The sequence below is a fragment of the Gadus macrocephalus genome, chromosome 15, assembly GCF_031168955.1.
Source record: "Gadus macrocephalus chromosome 15, ASM3116895v1".
NCBI classification, from domain to species: Eukaryota; Metazoa; Chordata; class Actinopteri; order Gadiformes; family Gadidae; genus Gadus; species Gadus macrocephalus.
This window is the reverse complement of record NC_082396.1, coordinates 12,564,525-12,581,817: the sequence shown is the minus strand read 5'-3', so window position 1 is coordinate 12,581,817 and position 17,293 is coordinate 12,564,525.

Below are 17,293 nucleotides of genomic sequence, written 5' to 3'. Positions count from 1 at the left end.
ACACACACACACACACACACACACACACACACACACACACACACACACACACACACACACACACACACACACACACACACACACACACACACACGGCACTATCCCTGGGCCCTATTTATTTCACCATAACCATCACAATCTAAATTGCCTTTCAAAAGCACAGCAGAAGGGAGACAAAACAGATCTAATTATGCAATTACTGCTGCTCTTCATTCTGCAGTTAAGTGGGCTTTTTCATTGTGTAACTTCTCTTCTGTCACACACACACACACGGGCACACGCACGCCTGGACGATACCTTCCACCATTCCCTCAACCCTTTCACTTACATCGCGGCCCCAAGCTCCTGCAACCCAGCCCCCTCCCCGCAACTTCTCATCTCATTTGGCCGTAATTGGGTTGCCTCGCAGAAATCAAATTTCACCAATTGGGTTATCATCCTCTGGAATTGTAGCAGTACCTCGACATGAGAGACTTAATCTGCTTTTGTTAAGATCCCTACTCCCTTTTACAACACACACACAGACACACACACACACCGCGGCAACATTGAATCATGATAGTTATAGGGTGTACCTGACCTGTTACTGTAGACACACTCATAGTATTCCCACCAAACCCCTCACTCACCTTACCACCACTTACACAAAAATACACTCGCGCGCACAAACCCACACACACTTCATCCGCGCCTTCCTCATGTGCAAATAATATAATGTGATTTGAGCATTAACAGGCTTAATTACTTAAAAAAATTCGTTTTAATTTACACTGATAGAGTATCGATCACCCAGGCAGAGATTAAGGCCCTCGGCGGAGCGGTTGATGAGGAGTTAAACAGGGAGGGGCCCCCGGGGGTCCTCCAGGGGCCTGGCCGGGCCGTCCCGCTGCAGCCAGGAGGGGAATGACATCCTCCCGGCTAATGAACTGGCAGCATGCGCAGACATGAAGCCCGGGCCCCGGCGGGGAAGGGCGAAAATAATGGGGTTTTGGCCGTGTTATTCATTCACTGCCATGCCCCAATCCTCCTGTGGCTCCTCTCCGGGCCCCCTGAAGCCACCGAGGGGCCCCCACCACCCCCACCCCCACCCCCACTGTTTGCCCACATCCATCCTGAGCTGACCTTTCTCCTAAATATGTGTTAGGTATAGATATGGATATATAGAAATGGAGATGGATATCGCTATAGATGAATAGATATAAGTGGTGTCCTCGAGTTAAGTTTTCAGCCTCTTATCAGTTTTTTCAGGCCAGACCATCGTCCACTGATCACCCAATCATATTGGGTGATGCTTAATGTATGCTTTTCTTCCGCATGGTTTAAATGCTTCAATTGAGGGCTTCCCGCAGCAGTCTATAGTCAAGGCCCAGCGCCTCCTGCTAACGGACCAGTAGATGGACCATCTCAATGTTAAACCACACCATATTTATTAATTAAACACAGAATCAACTTCAAAATCGTACTCATCACCTACAAGGCCCTCAACAGCCTAGCCCCCCCCCCCCCCTCTACCTTGCCGACCTCCTCCATCACCACGCCCCCTCCCGATTCCTCAGGTCCATCTCTGCCAACCTGTTACAAGTCCCCCGGACTAAGCGCCGGACTTGGGGTGATCGGGCCTTCTCAGTTGCTGCCCCCACCCTTTGGAATTCACTCCCCTCCCACTCAAAACATACCTTTTTAGACAAGCCTTCCCCACCTAACTCCCACCTTATTCTTCATGTTTAACCTCTGTTTTTCTTTTAATCCTAGTCTGTCTTAATATATGTCTGTTACATAGTTTAGATAGGACAATATGTAAAGCGTCAGAGTACCATATTAAACGCTATATAAATTTAATTTATTATCATTATTAATATCATGCAGACATTAGAAAAATCAAAGATAAAATTATCAACCAAACAATAATGGTATTGCTGAATACAAAACATAACCCGGCAAATTGCACGGAGAATAATGATTATTACCCCACCCATAAATAAAAAACATGTATGATTCCTCCAAGATGCTGTATTATCCCTCCCCAAATATATGTTTATTTATGTAGACAATTTTTTTATCTATTTATACATAGATATACACACAACACACACAAGGAAGGAGCAGAGCGGTGTTTGGGGTGCGAGACAAATACCGGGGATCCATCAGGGTTTAATCCAGCCCCCCCGGCCCCCCCACCTCTCCTTGGCGTGGCTGGAAGTGTCAGTTCGTGATTGCCCCGTCCCCGTCGGTTCACCAACCCGTCCGCCGCCATCAAAGAGGCAGACCCTTTCATGGCAGAATTGATCTCCCCGCTCGGACCACATGTCACGTACGACCGGCCCGTATCGGAAGGGGGCGGCGGGGCGGGGGATCGTTAAAGTTAAACCCAAGCAATTTCCTGGCGGGTTTGAGGGAGAGGCGTGTGTCGGGGTGGGGTAAGTGGTGTGTTGTGTGGATTAATTATAGCAGTAGAGACAACCCCTCGACACCCGTCTCCAAGAACCAACTCAAACAAGCACACTTCACACACAAGTGGCTTTAATGACTTCCTCTCCGAGAGCGCGTGTGGTTGTGTGTGTCCGATCTGAATTAAACTTGTGAGCAAACAGGTAGATGATAATGGTGTATTTGCCGTCCAAGACAAAGCTTCTTTATTGTGATTTATTCACACTAAATGTGTTTTCTCTCTCTCTCTCTCTCTTGCTCGCTCGCTCGCTCGCTCTCGGGCCTGTATGTATATTTAACTCTATAATAATAATAATACATTTAATTTAGAGGCGCCTTTCAAGACACCCAAGGTCACCTTACAGAGCATATAGTCATGATTCAAAACTATGTAAAACAGACTAGGAATAAAAGGAAAACAGAGGTTAAACATGAAGAATAATAATAATTAATAACACTCAAAGACGCCTAAAGTGAAGGGGGGACCTCACTAACCACCACCAATATGTAGCCAATACCATATGTAGCCAAGACTTGACAGTGCCATTAATATCTATGTTGTTGGCAAATTGATCTGAGGATATAATTGCATTGCAACAACTGATAAAATATGTAAGCTTGGCAGAGGAGAGGAGCGTTACTTTCCCAGCCTGGGAATAGAGCCTCATTTGATTGTTCAACATGCAACTTGAGCAAGTTGATGATCTTTGTATTTCCTATTGATTTATCATAAAGCCATTTTCCCTTTCATTCACTTTACCTTTGAGATATGTGTAATTTGGACTAAAGAACAATCATGAAAATTGCCACCTTTGCTTATTGGTTGACTAAGATAATAAATGAAGAAGATTTTATTATTTTTTAATGTCTCAGGGCACACTCACACTAGGCCATCTGTACCGTGCCCAAGTCCGTTTCACACCTGTACCGTGCTCAAGTCTAGATCGTTTGGCTAGTGTGAGCACGCCAACCGTAATCAAGTCCACTTCAAATCCGTGGCCTGAGCACACTTCAGAGGTGTGCTCAAAGTCAGTTAAGTGTCAACTGTGTTCTCTGAGTGCGCCCTCAGAGTACCCCAGAGAAGGTTTACTTACTCAATAATATGATGATGTGGGCTGAACAAAACATATATTTAATAGTTGAATCCTGGAAGTAAATGATTGGAAGTTTTCAATGAATCATGATGTTCCCTATATCTGGATGGGTTTTTAAACTTCACGGGTGAGATGCTGATGCACCATTCCAAAATTGTCATTGTTGATGAAGATTGAAGAATAGTAAATGAAGCAAAAGCCAATTGTGCGTGAGAGTATTCATTTGTAGTGATATTTTACAGATTTTACAGTCCGTTTTGTTTTCCTTTATTTAGAATTCCCTGGTCTCAGTGTAGTAAACGATGCATTGATTCAGCCTTTTGTCATGCTGATATAGCCTGATGCTAGTATCAAGCTATATACTGCATCACCAATCAGACATGTGATGTGATTGATAAACATGATGGATGAATGACAACAGCACAACCTTAACCCTGATCACCCCCCCCCCACACACACACACACACAAACACACACACTCTTCACCACCCTCTCCCGTTCTAGTGCTGTCCTCTCTGGGTCGACTTAACATGAGGCCATGCAAAAAAGACCCGCATATTTATATTTTTCCTGAGACTTGCTTTATTCAAACGAGACCTGGCTGTATGGCGGAGGCAGAGAGTGATTGCTGAGTGAGAGGGGCCCTTCGGGGGTCCGTGCCCTTGAGCAGGTAGACTCCCGCAGCTTTTCAAGACGGGTACAATAGGTCCCGGCGAAGATTGGAAAGGGGACGAAGATGTTTGGGACCAACCTTATCTCATTGCATTACCTCAACTTGATGTTGTGAGGTGGGGAGCCATCTTAACAAACAACCCCCCCCCCCCCCCCACCCCAACTATTTTTACCCCTGTCTTCGGACTGGCATCTCCCCCCATGACGGATATCAGGATGTCTCCAATACCCATAATGGACTTGGCAGGGCCTGATGGGTGGGGGGGGGGATTGGGGGGAGCGTCTGGGCTTAGGCTACTTGTCTACTTCACCCCCCTTCCTCCATCATCCAATCACCTTATTCTAATGCTCTTTCATTGTTTAGTCAACCGGCTGTCCATTTACATCAACCTGCAGCCACGTAGGCTCCCGGCACAAGCACTTAATAGAATTAGTAGGTATCCCACAGCACATTTTAAACACCTAGGGCTACTTACTGACTAGGCACACTCGGTCACTCAACCCCCTTCCCAGGCGCAGGACTCTGCTCTGCATACAAGCCCTCCATCGGAAAGTCCGCTATGGCCCATATTGTAGAACACACACGCACCCCGGCACTCGACTTAACCGTTTTGACTGTCAAACAGCCGGACCTCCCGCTCCCCCCAAAATGACCTTGGGCAATCTAGGCCTCCGAATACCAAAGTCAATTTGGTTTTCATGTTTGTGTTGTGCGCCTCATTTGAGATGTCTCATAAAGCACACTTGGTCCTCTTGTATTTTTTATAAGATTTGTAACGCACTTCATTAAGGCCCTCTGGAGCACATCTGCTGCTCCTCGCTGGAACAGCCCGTCGATTCATAAGGCTCCAAATTCCCGAAACTGATTAGCGGGAATGTTTTGGCTTTCCCTTTAGTTGAGCGTATAACTAGACAAACAAAAATGAACATTCACATGTATTAAGATCCACGCGCATGCCCCCCCTCATGACCTCAGATGAAGCGCATTCATTTGCTTTTACCGCTCCAGCGATCGGGAGCCTTCTCTTCTCCTCCCGGTAGAGGCGTTTATGTTACTCTACTGTTTATGATGAACAGTAAATAAGTTCACATTCACATCACACAGACTAAAATACCTCCAGGGCTTTGTCTCCCTACTATCACATGGATCTGGAAACCTACGGGGGTTGCCAAGCGAATCAAACCACGTACTTGTCCCCCGTCAACCGTTTTCCTGTAAACTATTACCCATAATAATAGTATTCTGCCGCCTGCGGGGAAAGGATGTGCTCAGCCCGGGGCACCAATACGGACTTTCCCTTTTGGTTCCGGCCCCCCCCCCCCCCCCCCCCAGGCCAATTGATTTTTGTCTGGAAAATTAATACAGTCTCTGTTAAGGTTCTGGGGGTCAGAGGCAGAGCGCATCCCGGCAGATGAGGGGCGGGACCGACAAACTGAGAGCGCCTAGCGGCGTGCCGCCAGCGTCCCACGAGCGCTCCTGATGAAACAGGCGGCCGGGGTTCATCCAAGGGCGGCCCGGCTTTTATGATGCATTGCCTCTTGCGTCGGCGTCGAGCGCACGCCCAAAAATACATCCCTTTATGATTGTTGTGGTAACCGGGGAGGTCAGGATGCAAAATGGTAATATAGAAACAGACATACTTATGGAGTGCGCCACAGTTGGTGGACGCACTGCGTGTCCTTGTTGCGTGCGGCGCGAGTTGGCTCGAGGTTACCCATTGATTAATTTCAAGGAGGCTTTTTATTTTTTTTATTTCCACCACTCAAGAGTTGAGTCTTAAATCTTTTGTCGTGGATATAAGAGAAGAAAAAAAGAGAATGAGGTAGAATTCACAGTATCTTCCAATTCTCCCCCATCCTTCGTCTCATAAGCGCGGGGGGACAAAATTGTAAGATCAATGGCAGAAGTCAACTTGATGGCTCCGTTTGACCCTCACGATGACCGACAGGGACACTTACTTAAGGTAGGGAGCCACGCATGACCATGTTTGGGTGAGGAATCATGCCCTAGCGGGGAGTGATCTCACACAAAGGGTGCCCCAGTCAGTGGGGTTTAATGCACAAGGTTAGCCACAATAGGGTCCTGTGTGCACGACTCTTTAGCTTATTATGCCCTCGTTAAGGATCCCTCTAATTAGATTTGATGTTACGGTCTTTTAGTTAGATTCAGGCTTTTAATATGGACTGCCTAATTACATTGCTGTGTGCATGACGGGAAAGAAAATGATTTTCAAAGCACTCCACGTCGTCCTGGAAATGAGGGGCTTCACAGATGGCCAGTGATGTTTGCGCTCAATGTTTTAATCCAGTTCAGGGAGGATCACGCATTCATGTTTATGTTGATAACATTTGGACAAACTATGTGGGCGGATTCAATAAACAGCAGGCAATCTTCAGTTGGCTCGGAGAATAATGGCATGCTTTAATGACTGGACTTCACCGACTGCTGCAACATCATAAGGCCGCACTGTATAATCATAGTACGCCTTTCACACACGCGAGACCCGATGGCGTGCAATGCCGTGCCACCTGGTCACCCGTTGGGCCCTGGGTCGTCCCAAGAGGACCTTTTGAAGGGAGACGAGGGCCCCGTCTAAATCCCCTCCTTTCCTTTCATGCCCCCTTTCTCTCTCTGGGTGTTGTACTCATGGACGGTACAGACATGGTCTACTGCCACCTTGCCCCTGGCACAAGACTCCTTCTCAGACCCTGTTTAGCCGGCCGTTTAGAGGGGCCCTCGCTCAGGGGCCTCCTGTGGACTGAACGGAGAGAGAAAAGGAAACATCTGCGGGAGAAAAATCTTTTTCTTTTAATTTATTATTATAATAATGCACAGTCGGGGAGGGGAGGCGTGTATGACATAATTTCTGGTTATCTAAGAAACCGAGGAACTGAATTTACATTTGCTTTTCACGCGGCACCCATGTGCTCTCGGGTTCGATGCACTGAAGTATAACTAAGCTAGCATGGAGAATATCCAGCCATTTAAATGAAGCCTCTGGGATTTTTACATAACACATCATCGGCGAGCATTGGTTTTTACATAAAGACAAAGAGGGCCACAAAGAGGCACCGGACGAGGGTCTAAGCCTGAGACGAGCCACTGCGTGGTTTTTTTTGTACTTCTCTAAAGCTTCACGCTCCTGTGGTCACTGTTGTGGTTCTGAGAGCCTGGGCTCAAACCCAGACGAGAACATAGAGAGAAAGCAGCTTATTTCCTTTTTCTTTTCTTTTTTTCTTTTACATCGTGCAGAAAAAATATAGTTTTAGTCGGTGCAACCTTGGATTGGAAGCCGTTCTTTATGCACACTCGACCCTCTTGTCTGCCCTCTCCGTCTGTCGGACCGGTCCGCCGGTCTCCGGGCCCCGGGCAGATGCGCATTGATAGCCCCTGTGATGTGGGCCCTTATGGATGTTTCATGAGATTGCCCATGATCTAGAAGATGTCGCCCCCATTTGGGAAGAGTTGTGTTGTGTGCTAAGGGTGGAGGAAGGCTCTCTTGATGCAGAGAAATTAGGAACATCCTGATAAATGTCTCCCGCGAGTGACAAACTGATTCAGCGAAGATGCTGCAAGCCGGTATATTTCATGGCGGGTCGCGGCAATAGAGCTGTATCTCATTGGGCCATCCAAGGCTGCCACTTTGTCATTACAAGGCTGCATAAGCCGGCCGATGGCAGCGTGGGACAGGGACAGAACAGCTGTCTCGGGCCCCATGCTGTGACTGATGACACTCTGCAGACATTGCAGCTCTGACAGCAATCCCGGCATCCTTAAAGCTCGCTCAATGCCCGTAATTTGGATATGGAGAGTTGCTTATGTCATTGCTGGCAAGCTGATTTGTCAGTGTCTGTGTGTGTGTTTGTGCTTGTGCGTGTGTGTGGTCGGTCATTTCATGCTTTAAAATATCTAAAATTTTAAGCAAGTTATTATGAAATGACATTAAAGGCAATCACCATAATTGCAACACCACTTAATCCTAAATGTCGGACTTCCTTCCTCTCCCAGCCTTAATTCAACCACAGCAATCACTCATAGCTCCAGTTTACCCATATGATCCTAATTCAATCTCTGCCATCACAAATGAGGGCACACGGATAGGCCCAATATTAAATCAGATATTAATATGTATTGATGAACAGTCCATGACAACATTAGCGGCCTCTCCAGCACGCAGCTGGGGCAGGGGGGACTGGGGGGAGAGAGGAGGAAATCAATGACCTGAAAGACTAGTCATTTGCATGGGCCTCTTTCTCTAATGGGAATACTTTCTACATAAAGGGATTTACAAGTTGAAATATTCTTTTGGATTATTGGACATCCATAGCCAAATATGATTTACATTAATGAGCCTAAGTATATTAAACCCATTTTATCTCCCCGCATCCAAAACAATTGAATAATGTCCCGGGGAGAACCGCACTGGGCCGGACGAGCGATGGAGGGGGTAATGCTGCTTTAATTGCAAATGGACAACCTCGATTGTTCGGACTTTGATTTTTCTTGTTCCCTTTTTTTGGGCAGCAATCTAATAAGGGAACTATTCATCATCTTCATATCCCCTTTCAAAACGATGATCTCATTAAGCCTTATGCAACGTTGTTATCTGAAGAAAGACACTATTCACCGGCTTGACTTCCCTCATCGGCAGTTCATTTGAAAATGGCTTTTGAAAGATTATATTTCACAGCAAAGAAAGGGGGTAAAAATGGCTTTCAGGCCGTATTCCCGGTGTCTGTTCCAATTACCGATAAAGAGGTTGCCCTTGCTATAGTGCAAAGCCAATTCCTCTTAGTTTTTCCTCCAAAGCATTGTCCGAGGTACCATACCGGACTGTTTTTCATTGGATTAGGATTGCATCCTTCTGCGGTGCTCGCTGTGTTGAGGCCGTTATTAGATTGCCGGCGTGTCCCCCGTTGACCCTATAAACTTCACATTCCTGTTGGTCTCCTCGGACACATACGAACATCATGGGATCACCTGAGCCTGACATTGTGTTCTGGTAACCTGCATATCACACTGACCTCACACACATCCCAGACATCTCTCCCCTTAACCGGCTTAGGCCTCTGTCACATACGCTGATCAGCTGTCACAGGCCAACAAAGCCTGGACTGATTCTATACGTTCAGTTGAAAGATTTGATTCGTCAAAAGTCAACTGAGCCCAACTCAGAAAAATGTGTTGACATTTAATAATAGTAAATATTGTCATATTTAATCGTTTTGGTATTTTGGGAAGAACCACAAAGGCAATTATATCTCGTAGCCAATGTATATATCAAATGACAATATCCAGTAAAAGTCGATTCATGTATCTATCCAGCTGTCAATGCACGAAATTCCGACATGCCAAAACACATTTGTGGTTATTAAGAATATATTGTGTTTATTTATGTGATATATTACTACCTTATTCAAGTTGTTTAAAACAATGTTTTATTTAAGTGCTTTATTTTCACGTTTTAGGCTTTTTTATTGCCTTTTTAAAAATCTGTCTGATATATTTTATTTTTTAAATGTTCCAATGTGAAGGGAAATGTGGCACATAAACAGAGCTGGCTATGCTCTGGCTTGTGTGGCCTTGTGTGGCCTTGTCCGCCTGGAATTTTAACAGCTGTTTCAGCTGAAAAAACCTTTTAGGTAACTGGATATCATCCTCTGATGAACCTTTTACGTTGTTGGGCAGAGTTAATCATGGCAAACAACGAGTTATACGTCCTCAAAATGCCTAATCTATCTCTTTTACGAGGCCCAATTTCATTTGCTTTAGCCACAGGTTTTGCTCAAAGTGTACTGGTGGACCGAGGGGACATTTAGTCAAACCTCACTCTGGGGTCAGCAACAGTACACAGCCCCCACAGGTGTAATCCCATTTATTTTGATCCCCTGTTCTTTACGCCCTCGTTAAAACCTGCTGCGGCAGCCACCTTGCGGTGGTAAATATGCAGCTACAATATATAAGCTACATGAACGTTAATCTTTTCCTTTTATTGAACAGACTGCCGCCTTACGCTCATGTACCCAACAGAATCCACAAGGCTAACCTTTTAGTGCCTAGACTAGTGGGACGTACCCTTTTTTAAGCCGAGGACGACGCAACGCTTCCGTCGAAATGCTAAACGCTCCCGGTTCCAGAATAGAACTCAACATTCCGTATTTCATTGGAACACGTCCGGTTTAACGGCCCTCCTCTGGGAGAATACGAGAACAGGGCTGGGCAGGAGCTATAGAATGGGATATCAGTTATCTTTATCTTTACTAAGTATTATGCCTAAGGAACCAATCAAGTGGTCGACGGCCATAAAAGAGCAGCCCTTTTTTAAATAGCCTACTTTAAAAATCTGAGTCATGTCATGGACGCGTGTTCACTTTCCCCCCTTTTTCCTCTTTTCTTTCTCTTTTTTTTGGGCTGAATGTCATTGCGGTGATGGTTTTATTGCTTTAGACCCCGTCCAGCGGGCAGGTCGGAGGAGCCACGGCACGACTGATGAGCGTGGCAGGAAATTGGCAGATGGAAGCATCCATTTCACCGCTAATTAGGGGATCCAGGGGCCTGCCGACTGACAGGGTTCAGCCGGGCAATGTAGTGCCTGCCAGCTCCCATCCCCTGCGCTTTATAAAATGCTCTTTAATTCGCCGGCACAATATCATTAACTTTGTAAGTGGATGAACACAATGGACAAGCAATTTAATTAACTTCTTGCATTGAATGTTTGAGGGGAGACTAAATGAAATTAATGCACAATATTTCCCAGGGATGCGGCCAACCTTGGGAGAGGGTTGGGATTGTTGGCAGGTCAGGCGCTGCCCTGAGTTTGGCCAATTACGCTTTGTTTAGGCCCATCCGTAAGATTCTCCTCAAAAAGAAAATAAAATCTGTGGTTACGGGATCAATCACAAGCACATGTCACTTTGCATTCAGGGAGGGATTTTAAGAATAATATCAAGAGGAAAGCAGGTCAGCGTCTGTCTGAAAAACCCAAGAGGGGCTAAGCACACACCATACCAGATGCGTACTACATGGTGCTTTTACATCAGATAAAGGATGAACAGAGATTCTGTTTCTGACTCCCGATTTTACATACAGATGAGAGGGCTTTCTCCTTTTTGCTGTCATTCTCTTCATTCATTCTCGTCACACTCAAACAAGGAGAAGTCTACTCCTCCGTCACGTTTTATCTAAATCTGTTCCTCTCAGTCTTGGCCCCAATCATCCTGAGATTGAGCCGTGCCAGGATAGGGCAGTTTAAAATGAAGACTGGTGCCTTCAATCATTGGATTGAACAGGGGAGTGTTTGTGGGATGGCTGGCTGCAGGACATATTGGAGGTGGTTATGGAGCTCATCCCTAGATCCTAATCATCGCTTGATAAACCGGGTGAATTGCGATCCAATTCCTTCCCGTTACCATTTTCCTCATTGGATGATTATTTTCCGTGTACGCAAGTGGTGGAGGAACGTCGTCCTTTGACACCTCCATGGACGTCTCCCTGTCCCGTCCAAGCCCAGTGGTCCGGCCTCCCCTCCCCCAACCTCACCCTTCACTTTGCGGGCAGACAAGGAGTCCTTCAGGGGCATGACGGATGGCTCCCCAACACCACCGGCCGCTTTCAAATCACAGGAAGTGACAGAAGAAGTTTTAATGAGAGTTTTGTTTGTGTGTCCAGTCAGGCCTTCCAGCCAGCCGATGAATAATAGACACTGTGGCTCAATACGCTGAATACTCAATCAATGGCACTGGGAGAGGGCCTTGGCAAACATGTATGGTGGGCCAGGCGGTGGGGGGGGGGGGGGGGGGGGGGGGTGGAGAGGGAGAAGGAGAAGGCGGAGGCGCTGCGGTCCCTCTATCTCCGGGCTGAAGCGGTAAAAACAGAAGGTCCGTCTCTATTGACAGGAGTTTCTTGTCTTTTGGCGACAGTGTTTTTCCTCGGGGTTGCTGGGAAGTGGGGTGCCGGGTGGGTGGGGGAGCGCAGGGTTACAAACAGGCTGTTTGTGTGCAGTATGGGACTTCTGTGAGGAAGTCCCCGTCCGTTTCTGAATATCGAGGGCGCCTAGTCCTCACGAAGGGCGAGGTAGCAGACGACAACGGGCCAGACGGCGAATTAGAAATTGAATGGCTCGCTACTTTTTTTTTTTTTTCTTACCTCCTGTCTGGTGTCCACGGTTGATGCTTCTTTTCCCCGCGCCTTGATGGATCCGCTTTTGAACCGTCTGAATTAACATTTGGGGTTTAGAGTGTGTTTAGAGGCTGGAGATATGAATACACAGCCTTATGTGGTGGCTAATGGACATATTATTGTGGCCATTAGTCAGAGCCTTGTCCCGATCGGCGCTCCCTAAGCCGTAGTGACACCCCATGTGTTCCTGATGTATGGAGACACCGTGCTTCCATGACAGCATATCTGATTGACCTTTTAGAAAAGACTCTTTGTGTGTGAGTGTGTGTGTGTGTGCGTGTGCGTGTCTCAGTGTTGGTGTTTCGCCCTCACACACACATGCACACGTTCTTTGTGTTGGCTCACATGTGATTTAACAGATGAGGACACCCTAGGGATTTCGGCGATGCAATGAGTTCTAGACGGGTGGAAGAGGCAGCCCAGGGAACGGCGTGTGTGTTGGTGTGGGGGTGGGTGGGGGTGTGTTTTAAAGACAAAATGCCAGTGAAGCCCAAAATATCTCTAGCGACCCTTCTCTCTATATCGGGATAACTTGGAATAAAGTAAAAGAAAGGAACCACACAAAACATACAAAAAGGCTATGCCCATAAATCCATGCTGCAGAGCAACATGGCTACAGGATCGGTGCCTTGGGTGGATGCCGTTGTGTTGACCACACATTCAGTAGAACAGGAGTACGGCGCAGTACTACAAACTGTCCCGATGCACTTTGCGGACGGCATTAAGCCTTGCCCTCCTAAGTTGTTACGTGACACACTGATGGCTGCGGGGTGCGGACATGTCAGCCCTCCCGGGATTGCCCCCCCCCCCCTCTCATCTCCAGCACTGATTGGAGGTGAGACCTTGCGGCAAAATTATTACTTTTATGTTTGCTCTATGGCTCATTTTTCACACTAAACGTACGAAATCCATTCAAAGGTCAGCGGTTCCTCGCTCCGCGGCCCGCGGTGGTGACTGGCGGCGGCTGCCCCCCCCTGTATCGACACGGTGCTCAGCGGGAGCGCGGCTCGTGGGCGATGCACTGCCGCCATACTGCACTCTTCTCTATCTGCCGGCAGACACAGTCTATTGGGACTTGTTCAGCCCCCCCGTCTGCTGGGGCTTTCGGAAATGTCAATTGTGCACGTGCACCGCTTGGGTGGAGGATACGCACGTGCACACAGACAGACAGACGCGCGCACACGCACGCACGCACGCACGCGCACACACACACGCACACTGAGACGCACAAACACACACACTAAGACGCGCACACACACATACTATGACGGACACACACATACTATGACGCCGACACATTCTAAGACACACACAAACACGCACGCACAAAGGACACACGCACACAGGACCCATGGAGGAGATCTCCCGGTGCTGGTGTGGTGTGCCCTTAACCGGGAGCGGCTCGGCCCAACGGGACCTGCGATCGGAGACGGCACCGGCGGAACAAGCCGTAAAGGCGTAGCTTTTATGGGGCGGTTATTGTCTTTCTGTCTACAATTATGGCGATCACTCACTTCCCCTCGCGCGTCCCGGGCCCCGGGGCGCGGCGGGGCTTCGGAGGGGGCCCGCTCGGCCGCGCTTAATAGACTGACTTTTTACTAATGGAAAATTAAGTAGCGGCCGTGGCAGAGGGCTTTATAAATATGTAAAATATACTTTTAATTATTTCAAGTGAATCGGGCAGCTAATCAATAAAGCGGGACGTGACAAACATACGCCTGACACGGGCCATTGTAAAGCCACCGGCGGGGAGATAAGCGCAGGCTGTCAGCGCAGCGCCAACCTAATGAATATTTTTCTGGCTGTCATGCGCCGAGACAAATGGATTAATTGCGCCCGCTAATATAATAGATTCTTCATGAAGAGTGTGCTGGGGGATTGGGGGGGGTGGCCGGGGATCTGGAAGGGGGGTTGGGCCCGGGATAGAGGTGTGGGGGGGGGGGGGGGGGGGACCGGTTGAACAGGAGGAGGGAACACGGCCGGTCACTGCTGGGTTTTGAACCCTGGCTCCAGATAAATATTTATTAGGGTGGAGGGGTTAAGTAGATTTCTTGCGATTACACAAATGGCCACTTAGGCGTGGCTGTTTGTCATTTATTTGAAAGCTGATTAATGATCATTTGTTAGAAGTCATATTAGTTTTTCTTTTGGCAGTCTCTGCAACAGTGCCTTTGGCCTTTTGGATAAATCAACATCTGTAGTGCCAGAGGTAATTTAGATCCATTATTTGGAAGTTGCAGATGATCTTGATGCTTGAAAGGCCAATGCAGAGTTAATTTGAGTTGATTTGTTTTTTTAAAAGATGAATGCCAACATATGCGTAGGAGCATTTTTCAGAAAGATCACAATTTGTGTGTTGGAGCTTATTCAGAAAGCTAACATCAATGTGGTGGAGCTCAAAGTACGAGGTAAGACGTTTGAGTCAAAATCCCATAAGAGCCAGCATCATTTTAATGTTCAGGGAAATAATTGAGGTGTGTGAGTTTGCCGTCAAACGCAAGGGAGATGAGTGGGGCATAATTTCTTCTATTTAACTTGCTGTCATTTGCTGTAATTTAAACGTATCCCATCCTCTGCGTGTACTCAGTAAATCAAATGCATAGGGCTCATTTTAATATCAACGGAGAGAGACAAATCGAACAGATCTTCACCCTTAACCTGTGTGTGTGTGTGTGTGTGTGTGTGTGTGTGTGTGTGTGTATGTGTGTGTGTGTGTGTGTGTGTGTGTGTGTGTGTGTGTGTGTGTGTGTGTGTGTGTGTGTGTGTGTGTGTGTGTGTGTGTGTGTGTGTGTGTCACTATCTGCCTTTGACGGATTAAGGTGAAAAAGAACATAAAGCCAAGACAAGTAAAAACAAATAAGCGGGATGTGGTGGTGATAAAGAGGGGGACGATGAAGAGGACGTGGGGGGGGGCTGTTTCCCGGCTGCTGTCCTGTCCCAGCTGGGCTTACTGACCTTGAGATCCCCTCCCCTCTACCCTAGTCGTTCTGTCTGTCTGTCTGTCTCCGTCTGTCTGTCTCCGTCTGTCTGTCTCCGTCTATCTGTCTCCTTCTGTCTGTCTGTCTGTCTGTCTCCGTCTATCTGTCTCCGTCTGTCTGTCTGTCTGTCTCCGTCTGTCCGTCTGTCTGTCTGTCTGTCTGTCTGTCTCCGTCTATCTGTCTGTCTGTCTGTGTTGTCAGCTCCTGTTATCATCATTTAAATGCAACAATTTGTTTTTGTTTTTTTTATCCTTCTCATTTTTCTCATTTATTTTTCTACTCTCGGCTGAACTTGGCTGAAGTGTCAAGTAGACGGGCAGGACCTCGTGTTGGTGCGTTTGACAAATCAGCAAATGTTTAATCTGAAGATGGTGTCGCCGCTCATAAATAATGCAGGGGTCCCTGGTGTGGGAGCGTGGCCTGGGTCACACACACACACACACACACACACACACACACACACACACACACACACACACACACACACACACACACACACACACACACACACACACACACACACACACACACACACACACACACTCGAAGAAAACGGAACCAAGAGCAACCAACACACCCTGCCAGTGTTGGCCACTTACAAGAGCAGTTGTTTAAGGCAGCTTGTCTCAATAGGGCAAATCTGGTGGAGAATAGGTCCGACTGAAGGGCCTCTCTTCTGTCCTCAGACCGTCACCAGGTACAGTCACAGGTGACCCCATGGCACAGTGCCCTCTCATTCATCGCCAGCCCTTCACCGTCACGCAGAGCCACTCGGCAACACTCAATTCCAACGTCTTTCCTTATAATAATATTCTCTCTTTTAGTCTGCCTTTCTCACTCTCTCTCTATCTTTCTCTTTTCGCCTCTTTCAGTGCCTCTCTCTGCCGTTCTCTTTGTGCCGTAATGTAAGAACTCTGAGAAAAAGGGAGCAAGTTTTAGTGCCAGAATGGCAGAATAATCTTTGCAGAACGACGACAAAAACACCGAAAGAAAAGGTCTAAGCAATCTCGGAGACACAGGGGATTGAGCGCCCGGAGATTTGCCCTAAATGTTAAGCGGGCGACAGAAAGCAGTGTAGTGGACTGTGAACCGCATCGAATCCCCCCTCCCCCCCCCCCCCCCACCAGCAAACCACCCCAGCGCCACCACCACTGCAAGAACCAGCCCCCTCCCACCCAATGTGCACCACTTCCCACCTCTTCCCAGACGCCCGGATTGGCTTGTACCCCGCGTCTGGGAAGGTTTCCATGATGGTTCTCTGAGAAAATTAAGATTTTAATCCTATTGAAGTTGATCTCCTCTCGTTTGACACCCTCTCCCCCCGGTCCCTTCAAAACAGGAAAGTCCATCTGAATGTGTCTTTACAAATAGCCTCAACATTTTCAATGTTGCACGTTAGCTTGAGATTCAAGTGTGTGTGTATGCGTGTGTACCAGGCTGCTGCACCTGTTGTGCAGGCAGTTTTTTTGTGTCAAAAGAGCTTCTTGCCACTCCTCATCCAGACAATAGTGGGAAGACTGCCGCGCACCCATCAACCGTCCTCGCCGAAGAGGATCGAGAAATGATGTGTATTGATTCACACGCCTATGGGAAAGCTAATGCACGCTCTCTCTCTTTCCCCTGCAGGCACTGGGGAGTTGCTACTTTATCCACGACTCCTTGAAAAACATCCAACAGTTTGATTTCAAAGGTAGACCGAAAGCGCCGAAAAATGTTGAGCCCTTGTGCAATGTTGTGTGTTCACTCACTCACTCACTCACTCACTCACTCACTCACTCACTCACTCACTCACTCACTCACCCACTCACCCACTCACCCACTCACTCACTCACTCACTCACTCACTCACTCACTCACTCACTCACTCACTCACTCACTCACTCACTCACTCACTCACTCACCCTTATATTATTTTATATCATACAGCCATGGTAAAATACTCAA